The 14,904-nt window shown below is 36.1% G+C and overlaps 7 non-coding genes across 7 annotated transcripts; 3 read left to right on the forward strand and 4 right to left on the reverse strand.

Moving 5' to 3' along the window:
• The first annotated feature begins 3,257 nt into the window (after positions 1-3,257).
• TRNAC-GCA (transfer RNA cysteine (anticodon GCA)) lies at positions 3,258-3,328 on the forward strand. Its single transcript has one exon. It is a non-coding gene; the product is annotated as a tRNA-Cys (tRNA).
• A 2,599-nt stretch (positions 3,329-5,927) lies between these two features.
• On the reverse strand, positions 5,928-6,001 carry TRNAD-GUC (transfer RNA aspartic acid (anticodon GUC)). Its single transcript has one exon. It is a non-coding gene; the product is annotated as a tRNA-Asp (tRNA).
• A 358-nt stretch (positions 6,002-6,359) lies between these two features.
• On the reverse strand, positions 6,360-6,441 carry TRNAY-GUA (transfer RNA tyrosine (anticodon GUA)). The gene has a single exon. It is a non-coding gene; the product is annotated as a tRNA-Tyr (tRNA).
• A 507-nt stretch (positions 6,442-6,948) lies between these two features.
• On the reverse strand, positions 6,949-7,020 carry TRNAT-GGU (transfer RNA threonine (anticodon GGU)). The gene has a single exon. It is a non-coding gene; the product is annotated as a tRNA-Thr (tRNA).
• A 2,484-nt stretch (positions 7,021-9,504) lies between these two features.
• TRNAG-GCC (transfer RNA glycine (anticodon GCC)) lies at positions 9,505-9,575 on the reverse strand. Its single transcript has one exon. It is a non-coding gene; the product is annotated as a tRNA-Gly (tRNA).
• An 824-nt stretch (positions 9,576-10,399) lies between these two features.
• TRNAS-UGA (transfer RNA serine (anticodon UGA)) lies at positions 10,400-10,487 on the forward strand. The gene has a single exon. It is a non-coding gene; the product is annotated as a tRNA-Ser (tRNA).
• A 3,626-nt stretch (positions 10,488-14,113) lies between these two features.
• Positions 14,114-14,201, forward strand: TRNAS-GCU (transfer RNA serine (anticodon GCU)). Its single transcript has one exon. It is a non-coding gene; the product is annotated as a tRNA-Ser (tRNA).
• The last annotated feature ends 703 nt before the right edge of the window (positions 14,202-14,904 follow it).

The following is a 14,904-nucleotide window of genomic DNA, read 5'->3' on the forward strand; positions in this document are numbered from 1 at the left end:
TATTTCCGGATGTGAAAAGAGGTATAAATATCTTCATATACCAAACGTTCGCTAATTAGTACTGCGTCTTCAAAATTGTAACCTTCCCATGGCATATAAGCTACTAATACGTTTTTTCCTAAAGCAAGTTCGCCCCCAATTGTAGCAGCTCCTTCTGCTAAAATTTGTCCTTTTTTAATGGATTTACCCCGTGGAACCCGGGGTTTTTGGTGCATACAAGTATTTTTGTTAGAGCGACGGTGGTTAACTAAAGGAATACTTATAGTCTTCCCACTACTTGATAAAAGTATCTTATGACTATCAGTAGAAATGATCTTTCCCTCGCGTTCGGCTATAATGGAAACCCTCGAATCTAGAGCTGTTTGGCGTTCCAATCCAGTTCCAACAATGCATTTCTCGGACCGAGAAAGCGGAACTGCTTGGCGCTGCATATTAGAACTCATTAAAGCCCGATTCGCATCATTGTGCTCAATAAAAGGAATGAGAGAACCCCCAATAGAAAAATATTGGAAAGGAAAAATACTTCTAACATGAATCTGTTCCCATGCAATAGTCAAGAATTCTTGACGGTATCTAGCCGGAACAACCTGTTCTTCCTGAATACCTTGATTCAAGGACAAAGAATTTCCTGCTGCTATCATATAATATTCATCTCTATTTGGTGATAGATAAACCACCTGTCTCTCTTTTTTTTCTTTTGCTTTCTCAGCAGATATTTCATAAAACGGACTCTCTATGGATCCCCACAAGTGATCAATTCTCGCATGAATTGTTAAGGATCCAGTAAGTCCAACATTGATTCCTTCAGACGTGTCAATTGGACAAATACGCCCATAGTGACTCGGATGAATATCTCGGCTCCGAAAACTTGCGGTTCTCCCCGTCAACCCTCCAGGACCTAAACAACTCACTTTTCGCCCATGAACAGTTTGTGTCAATGGATTCGTTTGATCAAAAACTTGAGATAACGGGTATGTGCCAAAAAAGGTCTCATAAGTAGTTATTAATAAAATTGAAGTTGAAGTTGGAGTTACCAAAGTTTGGGGAGTCGGTTTCGATTGACGTATGAATACTCTACGAATAGTTTTTTGAACTGCATGTTGTAAACGACCAAGAGCCAATCCGAATTGATCTTGTAACAGATCCGCAACCGAACGAATACGTTTATTTTTCAAGTGATTCATATCGTCATCGTCAAGTATACCCGTTCCAAATTTCATTCCAATCAAATGATCCGTAGCGGCCAATACATCTCGTGGTAACAAGAATGTATTGTTCTGAGGAATATCAAGATTAAGTCTCCGATTCATATTTCGTCGACCAATCCTTCCTAATTCACATTTTTGTTGAAAAAATTTCTTTTGTAATTCCTCGCATAAGGACTCCGAAAATACCAGGTCCCCACCTACACAAGCAAATTGTTGATAAAACTCCAAAATAGCTTTTTCTTTTGACTCAATCCTCTTCTTCTCTTTAGCATTCGGGAAAGACAAGAAAATTTCAGGGTAGGAAACATTATCCAGAATTTCTCTTAGATTCGAACCCATAGCTGATGATAGAACTAGAATAGATATCTTTTGTTTTCTACTCACGCGAGCCCATATCCTTTCTTTTTTATCAATTGCTAATTCCGATCTCCCCCCCCAATCTGATATTATAGTGCCAGTGTAGATAGAAATTCCCTTATGATCTAATTCCGAGCGGTAGTAAATACCAGGACTTAGCAATATTTGATTGATCACAATTCGGTATATTCCATTTATAATAAAGGTTCCTAAGGAATTCATTATAGGAATGTTTCCGATAGAAATGGTTTGCTTTTGCACATCGAAACCAAAAATTAATCTCGCAGATACATATAATTCGGAAGAATAGGTGAGTGATTCATACACAGCATCTCTTTCTTTTATCGAGGGTTCTAGCAGTTGATATCCTTTCGCAAATAATTGAAATGCAATTTCGTGATCTGGATCTTTAATTGTTGGAAACTTGTCAAGTTCTTCTGCCAAGGCTTGATTAATGAACCTACAAAATCCCTCGAATTGGATCTGACTAAATCCGGGTATTGTGGACATTCCCTCGTTTCCATTCCGGAGCATCTTAATCTTAAGTTTCCTGTTTATCAAAGAAAAATTCCATTATCAGCTCACTCTTCATCAATCCCTATGGATCGATCTAGCAATCATGGAATCTATATTCTGTTTACTGAATCACATGAAATTCTAGGGAACTCCACATACGTATTTCATATATGTATTTCATACATATGAATAGAGACCATTTGGACGAAAGTTCGAGTTTGCCAGGGGTACAAATGAAATGAAAATGAATTGATAAAACATTCCTACAAAAAAAATTCTGCCACTTATACTTTATGTTATGATATTCTAATCAGATTGGATGGCAAAGATTTCTCATTTTATCTCCTTTCTATGAATGTAATAAAGCCGTAATATAATATACTAGAAAGTTTGACTTTACTTCGATTTAGAATAGCGTGCTTACTTTAATTTCTCAAAATAATTTGAGGGTTCTTTTTTATTTCGGATCGGAGTAGTATAATTGCTAGAAAATTCAGTATTTCATTGTGGAATTCTAAAATAAAGTAAGTCCCTTTTTTAAGTACATGCCAATCTAGTTATCCACCTCTCCCCATATCCATGCTTTTCTTTTATCGTAATTTCACTTGGGTACGCCAAGATAGTCAGGTTATACTCTATATCAGAGCAAATTTCCTTTTTTTATTCAAGATATTTAATTTAATACTTTGAAAAATTAAAGCATGATTCCCCATAGAGATATGTACATAAAGGGGATCTTTGGATAATAATGCTGTTCGGACCTAAAGTTTACCTATACACGGATTAAGCATAAAGCCATAATATTTTATTATGCCATTGCAAGGGGGGGGAGATAATACCGATTTAAGAGTAGTTCACTACTGCAATAAAAAAAAGAGAATTCTAGTTAACGGTTCCAATTTATTCTGAATTTTGCAGCCTGTGAATAGAAATCCACTTTTTCTTCTTTTTCATCTCAATAGAAAGAAATGGGAAGTTTTATTGTGTTAACAATGTATGTTTTAAGATAGAATCTATCGAGGAGAATAATAGAAACTGGATCAAAAAAAGCAGGAATAGATTTTTTGAAAAAGATTGGAAAAAAGTAAGTAGAATTATATTCAAAATAAAAGGGGCTTTTCGTAAGAAAACGTGGATGAATACTTGCTGTTTTCTAGATTTTTGATCGGATTTTTTGGCGGCATGGCCAAGCGGTAAGGCAGGGGACTGCAAATCCTTTATCCCCAGTTCAAATCTGGGTGCCGCCTGATCAATAAAATACTTAGGTTTTTTTTATAGTGCTGATCGAATTCGATAAATTTTTACTTCGCATAAGTTCGGGCAAGAGAGTAACTGGGCCTGCCGATACTGGGTTTAGAGAAACCATACCATAGTTCTATCCTCAAACTAGGGTTAGGGTTTGTTTTGACGGTAGTGGCCAAAATGGTTATCAATAGGGGTGAGGTAGTGTTTCCTTATTCTTTTATTATATGAATTTGAATTGGTTCTTAATTGAGATTCGATTTGATAATTTTAAAATACGAGGATAAGATGTCAGAAATCTTGGTATCCAAAGAAAGGTCCCTAAGGGGCATTCTTTTTTTTTTTCAATCTAAGATTCAAGAAGGGACTCCACGAAAGAATATCAAGACTTACTAATTATTATACATTTTTTTATCGTACATCTTATGTTACCTACATACACTAAAGTAAGGACTACTTAATTCTAACGAGAATCAGATTAAATAGGTCGATCAAAAATCAATTTAGGAGTTGTATTATGGATAAAATCTCTTCATTCTTTCATAGAATGATACAAAGCAAGGCTGCAGGGTTTAGGTCAAAAATAAACATTAGGTAAGGTAGGTATCCAATAAATATTTATCTATCGATAATTTTATGGTATATTCGGGCGTCCTTTGCTTAAAAAAAAAAAAAAGAGTAACAAAAGGAATAAAAAATCTTCCTATTCCCGCTTCTTCTATTCAGGACATCATTCCCGTACTCTTTCTTTTTTAAGGAAAAAAGGGCTATAGTATCTCGTATTTTTAATGCTCTCTAATTCTACCAGAATTCCTATAAGAATTTGTTAGGAGTAAATTCCTTGAACTGATTGATCCATGGCCTTAGGGCGGAATCCCTTTTTGACTCTGTACCCTTGATTCCACTATGATTATTGATCAATAGTAGAATAATCCCTTCATAGAAATAGGAGACATAATTTAGATGGATATAGTAAGTCTCGCTTGGGCTGCTTTAATGGTAGTCTTTACATTTTCTCTTTCACTAGTAGTATGGGGAAGGAGTGGACTCTAGGGATACTACTAATTGATTAAGTAATCAAATTGTTGTATCAATTCTTTTCTTTAATGGATCATTTTGCATTAATCATTTTGTCAAACGTTATTCTTTAATCTTTTTCTTTAGTTTTGTTTCACTCCTGTAAGAAACTCTTGTATTGTAAGTTGTAATGTAAGAAAGAGCCATTATACCAATTCAGAATTTCTACTAGAAATGACGAATGGTTAAAAAAAGTTCTATACATAAGAAAATTAGACTTTCTTCCACGGAACTATTCACGGCATATCACACATTTTCCATTTCCTTTTACTTTTTACTATAGTCTATTCTTCATATTATTTTTCTTTCCTTCCATGGATTCTTTGGTCAAGAATTGTCTTAGATTTTTTTATTTTGACCTGATTGAAATTAAGTGGATGCAATGAAAAAAGAAATTGAATTAGACTACTTAACTATTTCAATCTACTAATCTATTCTATGTAGATTCAAAGATAATATAATAGAAAGAATCTAAAGTGTCGTAGAAAAAACTATATGTAGTTCTTTCTACCACACTTTAAGATTCCAACCAGATCCTTTCATTTAAGACTTGGATTTTTTTTATTTAATCCCTTTTTAATTTCTTCAATGATTAATTGGAATTCCAATTAATTATTTTGGCTGACTGTTTTTACATAAATAATAAGTAAAAAAGAAGTAGGAACTAGAATGAACAGTGCAGTAGCAATAAATGCGAGAATATTGACTTCCATAACCTCTTTATTTTTTATTTTCACAATAACTCGGGATGTAATCCCATGGAGAGGAAAAAGGGGTATCTTGTAAATTCAAGGGTAGGGCTTGCATTCTGATAATACTGAATCAATTCAATATTATGAATATCGGATCTATCAAATCAATTCATGGATGAGAGTTATATTTCACGGATGAGAGTTATATAGTATAACATAGGAAGATCCTCTATCCACACTAAGACCAAAATGGGTTTTTTGATTGGATTAGGAATTCCCTCTTTTTTAATCCTTTTCTACTTTTTCTTTTCTATATCTCTAACCCACGAGCTTTCTTAATCTTATACTTTCTTAATCTTATACAATTTCCCTTCCTTTTTCTTATAGTTATACATACAATTATGTATGTATTATATGACCAACTTTCACTTTCTATGGGTCACATAGACATCCAAATAAGCAGTAGAAGTGAGATGGGGAAAAGAGGTCTGAAATAAAAAGGGAATACGATTTATGTATGGATTCCGGTAAAATACCGGTACTCTATTCCATAAGAGTGGAATAGGAAATTAAGATGAGGATGGTATCATCATAAAGAAAGATAGAGTAATATAATATCCTAAATTCTACTAATCCACATATCGTATGTGTGTCTTTCTTTATCGATTGGGAGTAGTGAAAAAAAAATTCCTATATGCCCTCCCTCCCTCTTTAATGAGAGATGCAAAATAAAAAAGTGAAGTAAGGGTGCCCTGTGGGTATTTGATCTTGCTCCCTGCCCCTTTTTTTCATGGAAAAAGGAAATATCAATTTCTCCATTCATTGAACCCTAGTTCGGGACTGACGGGGCTCGAACCCGCAGCTTCCGCCTTGACAGGGCGGTGCTCTGACCAATTGAACTACAATCCCCGCGGGGTGTATGGCATACCCATTCTTAAATAGAACCATAAGAAGATTCGATTCGTCTTTCGTACTCTAAGAAATAGACGAATCATATACTACATACCCACATATTATATTATACGTGGGTATAGTGAGAGTGACATAACTAGTATGTCGTGATTTTTTATCACTAAAAATGGATAATAATCCAGCCTTCAATAAGAAAAACTCTTTTGTTTGTAAGAAAGGAATGAGAGAGATATGGATTAGAAAAAAAAATTTCCCTTTTTTCTTTATCTTTTATTTCTATAGATCAGACATTTTATTTTATGGAAGAAAAACAAAAGGATTTAGTTCATACTCACGAAGCCCTAGATTTTTGGTTTGGGCCGAGCTGGATTTGAACCAGCGTAGACATTGTCAACGAATTTACAGTCCGTCCCCATTAACCACTCGGGCATCGACCCAGGAAGAATTTATTCTAGGGTTTTTGCTAATCTATGATTAACCTCCTTTCATAATACTCCCTACCCCCAGGGGAAGTCGAATCCCCGCTGCCTCCTTGAAAGAGAGATGTCCTGAACCACTAGACGATAGGGGCATCACTAGACGATAGGGCCATATACAACCGCTCGTGATTATACTATAATCATAGTATGAGCAGTTTTTTGGAATTGTCAATATACTCGAAAAGTATAAATAGATCCAAAGCAAAGAGTTTTTCCAACTTTTCTGTTATGTTTTCATCTAGGATTTTTTTTAGTTGATCGTTATAGATTAATTCTCCGTGCTTCATTTAGTGTTCATACCAAAAATGCATCCATCCCGCACTAAGTCATAAAATTCTCTAAAAATATAGAGAAAGTTTCAAAAACAAAGAAAAAAAGTGAATCAATTTAGTAGAAAAGTACTCTATCAGATTCGAACCAACGACTTACGTCTTAGCACGAGATTACTCTACCACTAATTTAAAAAGCCCTTTATCGGATTTGAACCGATGACTTATGCCTTACCATGGCATTACTCTACCACTGAGTTAAAAGGGCTTTTTATTTAATTCAAAAATTAGCCACTTGGATTTCCCATTATGGGTCTACTGCATAATGTACATATTATATATATAATATATAGAGATAGAGAGAGAGACATTATGTAGAGATTGTATATGTATATATCGATATCTTGAGAGCTCAAAATAAAATTAATAAAAAAAAACATACCCTACATAACATATCCAACTCTTCTTGGTTCAGGGTTTTCCGTTTCCGAAGACTAGTAAAATAGGCGGATTCTGGAACCCCAAGGATTCAACGGTATATGGATATGGAAAATATAAGATTTCCGATCCTAGCGGGAAAAGGCGGGGAACAGATACCCAATAGGATATAGGATCCTTGGGAGGAACTTTTGGTAATGGCCTTGATCCTCTATGCTATTTTTTATGTGTTCTTAGTTCTATTGAACTTTTTGCATTCTTTTAAACAAGAATCTAATAAACTAGAATTGAGTCAGTGGAAAAAAGGAGAGAGAGGAAAGTGTTAAATGGAGAGAGTCGACTAATCAGAGACTTTTAGGATCTTCTTTACATCAGGTAAATCTGTCGGCCCTGTCCGTTTTTTTCTTTAAGTTACGACTCTTTGCTGCTTACTTCTATCAAGCCATAGGGAAAGTCTATGATGAATTTGGAAAACTCATCTCACTCTTACTCTATGGCTCGGACTTAATGGGGGAAGAAAACATCTTCCATAATTTCTTTTTTGTTCAATTCTGGACAAAAAAGAAAAGGAAAAAAGGAATTTATAGGGACAGTGTTACCCCCTATATCCCCTAGTTTATATTGTAGGAATAATAAAACAATTTAGCAGTCTGACACACTTACGTCCTTGCAAAGTAAATAATTATTATTGTAGTCGTAACCGTAGAATAGGATCCTAATCAAAATAAATACATTTGGTTCAGGCGCTATTAGCATGGTAAGAAAAGATTTTTTTTACAGACCAGAGGGGCTATCTAAATCCTAAAGTAAAGGCGAGCGATCGAAGTAGAAGTACCAACGGCTCAGTGTCATGAACCTTCTCCATCTGATTCAATAAGGGGGAATTAGCCTTCTTGTCAAATGGCTATCCTTGACAAAGGGTACCATTTATACCATAATCTACAATGTAGCGGGTATAGTTTAGTGGTAAAAGTGTGATTCGTTCTATTAATAACTGAATTTGAAATGATATACTTAAGGCATCCTTAAGTTTTTTATTTTTATATTCCGATGAAAACTTTAGTTCTTATAAAGGATTAAATCCTTTTCCTCTCAATAGCATATTGAGGAAGAATATACATTCTGGCGATTTGTATCCAAAGACTAATTTAAATTGCATCCAAAATAAAAATAGGATTATGAGTACAGAGTCGCGAAGCATAATTTTGCATTGGATTAAGTATTCCAATTTTGAAAATATGAGTAAAGGATCTATGGATGAAGATACAAAAAAGTTGATTTCCAATCGTAACTAAATCTTCTTAAAATAAGGAATAAGGAAGCCAAATAGCTAAAAAACGATAGTTTTGGTTTACTAGAACCATCCGCATATTGTTTCAGCTCGGTGGAAACCCAATTCTTTTCCTCAGGATCTCTTGAATGAAATTAGGGAACGAAGTAAGTAGATTAGATGAATTTAGATAGAATTTCTATCTCCTACTCTATAAGGATCATCTAGAAAGCGGAGAGCTTTGGTTCCATTCAAATAGAAAAGCTGACATAGATGTTAAGTGGTGAGAATATCCATAAAGGAGCCGAATGAAATCAAAATTTCATGTTCGGTTTTGAATTAGAGACGTTAAAAATAATCAACCAACGTCGACTATAACCCCTAGCCTTCCAAGCTAACGATGCGGGTTCGATTCCCGCTACCCGCTCCATTCTGTATAAAAGGAGTATTCTATTTGTCTAGACATGTTAGAGGCTTGTATTCAAGCCTTTTTTGTCCACCAGTTTCTGGTACTCCAGAGCGGAGTAGAGCAGTTTGGTAGCTCACGAGGCTCATAACCTTGAGGTCACGGGTTCGATTCCCGTCTCCGCACTTAGCAGTCTGTATAAAAGGACTATTCTATTTCTCTAGATATGTATGGTAGAGGGGCGTATCCAACCCTTTTTTATTCATTAGTTCCCGGCCCTAGAGGGCAAAATTGAGCAGTTTGCGAAGTCACTTGCCTTCAAAAAAAGAAGGCGCAAGGCCTCTCCCTACCCTGCAGAAAATAAAAATGAAACGAAAGGGACAGTCTACCTCTCCCTTCCCTTTAAAAAAAGTTTGCCCGTTGTTTGTCTCAGTTAATACCCAATTTTTGGAGCTCTGTTGGCGAGTTCTATTTCTGCCTCTGGAGCGCCCTCTTTTTTTGAGTGGGATGCAAAGGAAGGGTAAGATAGTAAGGGATACGGCACTAGACTAACACCTAATTAATACTTAATTTAATATAAGTAGTTAAACAGTTAACTAGACTAAACTTTTTATCATAGTACTTTGATAAATTAAGCGGGCGAGCGGCGGGAATCGAACCCGTATCTTCTCCTTGGCAAGGAGATATTTTACCATTGAACTACGCTCGCTACGGTATATATTTTATAGCGTATATCCGCCTGGGTCGACCTTCTATGTCTGGGTCGACCGTTTCATTTCATTTTCTATTATATTAGAGTTTTCCTTTTTTTATTATCTGTCAATGAATATTCTAATGGGAATGGAATTTCATAATACTGAAAGAGAAGAGCTAGCAATTCGGAACGCAAATTGCGTTTTAATACGTCTCACTATTCTAATTTTTTAGAAGAAATGGCCTTTATTATTTCTTTTTTATGGGGTTAATAAATATTAACCAAATTTCATTTAAGAAATGAGAGAATTCAGAATAGCTACGAGAAAGACTAGTCCAATCCATAATGATGTACCGGAAAATACAACATTTTTATTATTTGACCAACCATCAGGAGAAGCAAATACAAGGGGTACACTAATTACTAAGACTGAGGAAGTCGCAATTAATGCAAAAACAGCTAATTGGAAAGCAATAGTCATATTTCTAATCCTCCAAGCTACCATCAAATAAAGTTGACTACATATTTGATCCCTCACTTAAACCAAAATTGTAAAAAAATACAAGAAGTAGGAGGGGTTTAATCATGAATCCATTGATTCTTCTCTTTAATTCAAATTTATTACTTAAACCGCTTTTTTATTTGGATATGGGGGTGAGAAGAGATTATTTACTCTTTATTTCACAAGCGGGTATAGCGGATCCTGTATCCGTGTATACAGTATACAGAGATATATCGAAAAGGAACTTGTATCTGATATCTTTCTAGAGGCTAATAAATCTTTTTATTTTTTATATGGCTATGTTCTATTTGTAGGAGTAAAATAAGGATTAGGCTGTGGAGAGATGGCTGAGTGGTTGATAGCTCCGGTCTTGAAAACCGGTATAGTTCTAGGAACTATCGAGGGTTCGAATCCCTCTCTCTCCTTTTGCTTATTGAATACGTTTGTTTCTTTCATTTTTATTTATTTTTTTTTTCTGTCCCTTATCTTTCTTTCATAAAAAGGAATGAATGGCTCGGCTAGATGGAATAACCGAGCCAGAACAGAAAAAAAGTAGAACAGGTATAAATAAGAAAATCTTAGTTAAGAGGGTTCATGTAAAGAACAGGTTCCAAATCACGATCGATTCCCTTTTCAAAACCTGCTGCAGCAGCTCGGGCTCTTCCTGCATGCCATAAATGGCCCACAAAAAAGAAGAATCCTAGAACAAAATGAGAAGTTGATAACCAACTTCTAGGAGAGACATAATTAACTGCATTGATCTCGGTAGCTACGCCACCCACGGAATTTAAAGAGCCTAAAGGAGCGTGGGTCATATATTCTGCTGAGCGTCGTTCTTGCCAAGGTTGTATGTCTTTTTTCAACCTACTCAAGTCCAAACCGTTGGGGCCCCTTAGAGGTTCTAACCATGGAGCACGAAGGTCCCAAAAACGCATAGTTTCCCCTCCAAAGATAACCTCCCCAGTTGGGGAACGCATTAGATATTTACCTAAACCTGTGGGTCCTTGAGCGGATCCCACATTAGCTCCAAGACGCTGGTCTCTAACTAGAAAAGTAAATGCTTGAGCTTGAGAAGCTTCTGGCCCGGTGGGTCCATAAAACTCACTCGGATAAGCTGTATTATTGAACCATACAAAACAACAAGCGATAAAACCAAAGACAGATAAAGCAGCTAAACTATAAGACAAGTAAGCTTCTCCAGACCATACAAATGCACGGCGAGCCCATGCGAAGGGTTTGGTTAAAATATGCCAAATTCCGCCAAATACACAAATAAAACCCAACCATACATGCCCACCAATTATATCTTCTAAATCATCTACACTAACAATCCACCCTTCTCCACCAAAAGGAGATTTTAGTAAATAACCAAATATAACACTGGGACTAAGGGTCAAATTGGTAATTTTTCTTACATCTCCCCCCCCAGGGGCCCAGGTATCATATACACCGCCAAAATAAAGAGCCTTGAGTACTAGAAGAAAAGCACCTAGACCTAACAAAATTAAGTGAATACCCAAAATTGTAGTCATTTTATTTCTATCTTTCCAGACATAACCAAAGAATGGAAAAGATTCCTCAAGAGTCTCGGGTCCCAGAAGCGCGTGATAAATGCCACCGAAGCCTAAGACTGCGGAGGAAATTAGGTGAAGTACGCCAGATACAAAGTACGGAAAAGTATCTAGAACTTCCCCCCCTGGCCCTACTCCCCAACCTAGAGTAGCTAAGTGTGGAAGTAAAATCAACCCTTGTTCATACATGGGCTTTTCTGGTACGAAATGGGCCACTTCAAATAGGTTCATTGCTCCGGCCCAGAATACGATTAATCCGGCATGAGCTACATGAGCTCCAAGCAGTTTACCGGACAAATTGATAAGTCTGGCATTCCCAGCCCACCAAGCAAAGCCGGTGGTTTCTTGGTCACGACCAGCTAAAACGAAAGTTCCATTAAAGAGCGTTTCCACGTGGTAGAACCTCCTCAGGGAATATAAGATTTTCATGAGGCTGATCCTGAGCTGCCATCCACGCACGAATACCCTCGTTTAAAAGAATATTTTTGGTGTAGAAAGTCTCAAATTCAGGATCTTCCGCTGCACGGATTTCCTGGGAAACAAAGTCATAGGCACGTAAGTTCAGAGCCAAGCCAACTACGCCAATAGCACTCATCCATAAACCGGTGACGGGTACAAATAGCATAAAGAAATGTAACCAACGTTTATTGGAAAAAGCAACACCAAAGATTTGGGACCAAAAGCGGTTAGCAGTGACCATTGAATAAGTTTCTTCAGCTTGAGTTGGGTTAAAAGCACGGAAGGTATTTGCACCATCACCGTCCTCAAATAGAGTGTTTTCTACGGTCGCTCCATGAATAGCGCATAGCAGAGCCGCACCTAATACTCCGGCAACTCCCATCATATGAAATGGGTTCAACGTCCAATTATGAAATCCTTGGAAGAAAAGGATGAATCGAAATATCGCTGCTACGCCAAAACTCGGCGCAAAGAACCAACCAGATTGCCCCAGTGGATAAATAAGGAATACAGAAACAAAAACAGCAATTGGACCAGAGAATGAGATTGCATTATAAGGCCGCAATTGAACAGACCGAGCAAGTTCAAATTGGCGTAACATGAAACCTATTAGTGCAAAAGCCCCGTGGAGAGCTACAAAAGTCCATAGACCGCCTAATTGACACCAACGAGTAAAATCTCCTTGTGCTTCGGGCCCCCATAGTAGCAACAAAGAGTGTGCTAAACTATTGGCAGGGGTAGAAACTGCTGCGGTTAAGAAATTACAACCTTCCAAATAGGAACTAGCCAATCCATGGGTATACCAAGAAGTTACAAAAGTTGTCCCTGTAAACCAACCCCTAAAGCGAAATAAGCACAAGGAAAGAGCAATAGGCCAGACCATCCTACAAAAACGAAACGGTCCCTTCGTAACCAGTCATCCATAGTATCAAATAGATCATTTTCTTCTTTAGGAATTCTACCAAGGGCTATAGTCATAGTGATCCTCCTATTCAATTACTTCAACCATTTCCGAGCACCTCATATCACTTTCCAAGGCATATGATAGTTTTATTATCTGTGGACGATTTCTTTCTCGTTCAATGCCCTTTTTCAATGGTCTCGAAGAGAGAAATTTCCCATTTTTATCTATGGAGTCACAGTCACAACCGAGGTCGTGGTAAATCCATGAATTTGATTCGATTTGTTTTTCTTATACTATTTATTTGTTTTTCTTATACTATAGAAATAGAAATAAATTGTTTTTCTTATACTATAGAAAGAAATAAACCTTTGAATTCAGCATTATTCCAAGACTCCTATTTCAAAGTCTATCTTTTAAGGGAAAAATGCAAATAAAAGTAACCCTTCTTTTCCCATTCCCTCTCTATTGCATGGGTGGAAGAACTAAAATAATAGAGGATTCTGAAAAAAAAAAATGGACCTTCGAAATCCAATTTTATGTGTAGCGCAAAGGAGTTGCGATTTCTTCTTATTCCTATAGAACATCTAGTAACAAGAATATGAAATCGTAAATAGCGAAAAATTCTTGTCTTGCGCGGTCTAAGTCTAAGGAAATAAAAAAAATTCGCTTATACAATTTCATCTACATCGAATTTATATATCAGAATAGCGGATAGAGGCATCATTAAAGGAGTCAGGTCTACTTACTTTATGCTTCTTTCCAATTTTATGGTGGATTTGATAAGAACCCTTTTTGCTTTCTTGATAAATAATCGACAAAAAAAGCGTTTTTTTTATATAACCTGCTTGTTTTATTATAATTATAACAAGTCCTATATGGAAATGCCCGCTAAAGAGAAAATCTATTTGATTGTCTCTCGGCCAATATCGATTTTTAGAAAGAAAAAACAAGAATTTTCTTCTTTTTTTATTAACATTAAGAAAAAAGAATATAATTAAAATGGAATTGGCAATATAATTTTTATAGACTTTTGAAAGAAAAAAAAGGGGTTTTTTGCAACCGTTATTTCTTATTTCTTGCCTATATCATATCACGGAAACCTTTCGCTTTGGAACGTGGAGAGATGGCTGAGTGGACTAAAGCGGCGGATTGCTAATCCGTTGTACAATTTTTTTGTACCGAGGGTTCGAATCCCTCTCTTTCCGCTCCCTTGGATCATTTGGGACTTTCGAATTGGAAAGAATTCTGACCCCCGGATTTTCTCATAGATAAATGTACGAAACAAATCCAATAAGAAAAAAAAAAACTGAATTTTTACTCCTCGCGTCCAGGATTCCGTCCTGGGTCATTAGATAAGAATCCAAAGATAAAGAGTGAAACAAAGAATATCACTACTGTATAAACAAAAAGTTTGAGAGTAAGCATTACATAATCTCCAAGATTTTTTTTTAAGGAATAGATTACCAGTTTTTCCTTACCACACGGATCCACTAGGATGGTTTTTTTTTATACCTAAAAATGCAAAAAAGAATTCTTGAAAAAAATTGCAAGAATTCTTTTATAATAAGCACTCTTATCAATAGCAAAAATAGGGTTAGGTGGTTAGGTATTGTGTAGGTACCTTTAGGTACCTGCTCAACCTAGGTGCAGGGGAGTAGAAAGGCTGATCCAAATTTATTGCTGTAGCTACCCATTCAATGTAGAAGAATTTAAATTTTAGAATCGAAGGTTCATAATATAAAAATATAAAACTTCTCGGCTTTTACCCATTTTAAAATTTTTTGGAATGAACACATCATTCAATTTGGCATACAGAGTACTAAAGATTTCATCGAAAACTTACAGCAGCTTGCCAAACAAAGGCTAATAGAAAAAAGAATAGAGGTATAACAGGCATAATATCCACGA

Source organism: Triticum urartu, unplaced genomic scaffold (genome assembly GCF_056163025.1).
Source record: "Triticum urartu cultivar PI428250 unplaced genomic scaffold, HENAU_Tu73 scaffold2, whole genome shotgun sequence".
Classification (NCBI taxonomy): Eukaryota; Viridiplantae; Streptophyta; class Magnoliopsida; order Poales; family Poaceae; genus Triticum; species Triticum urartu.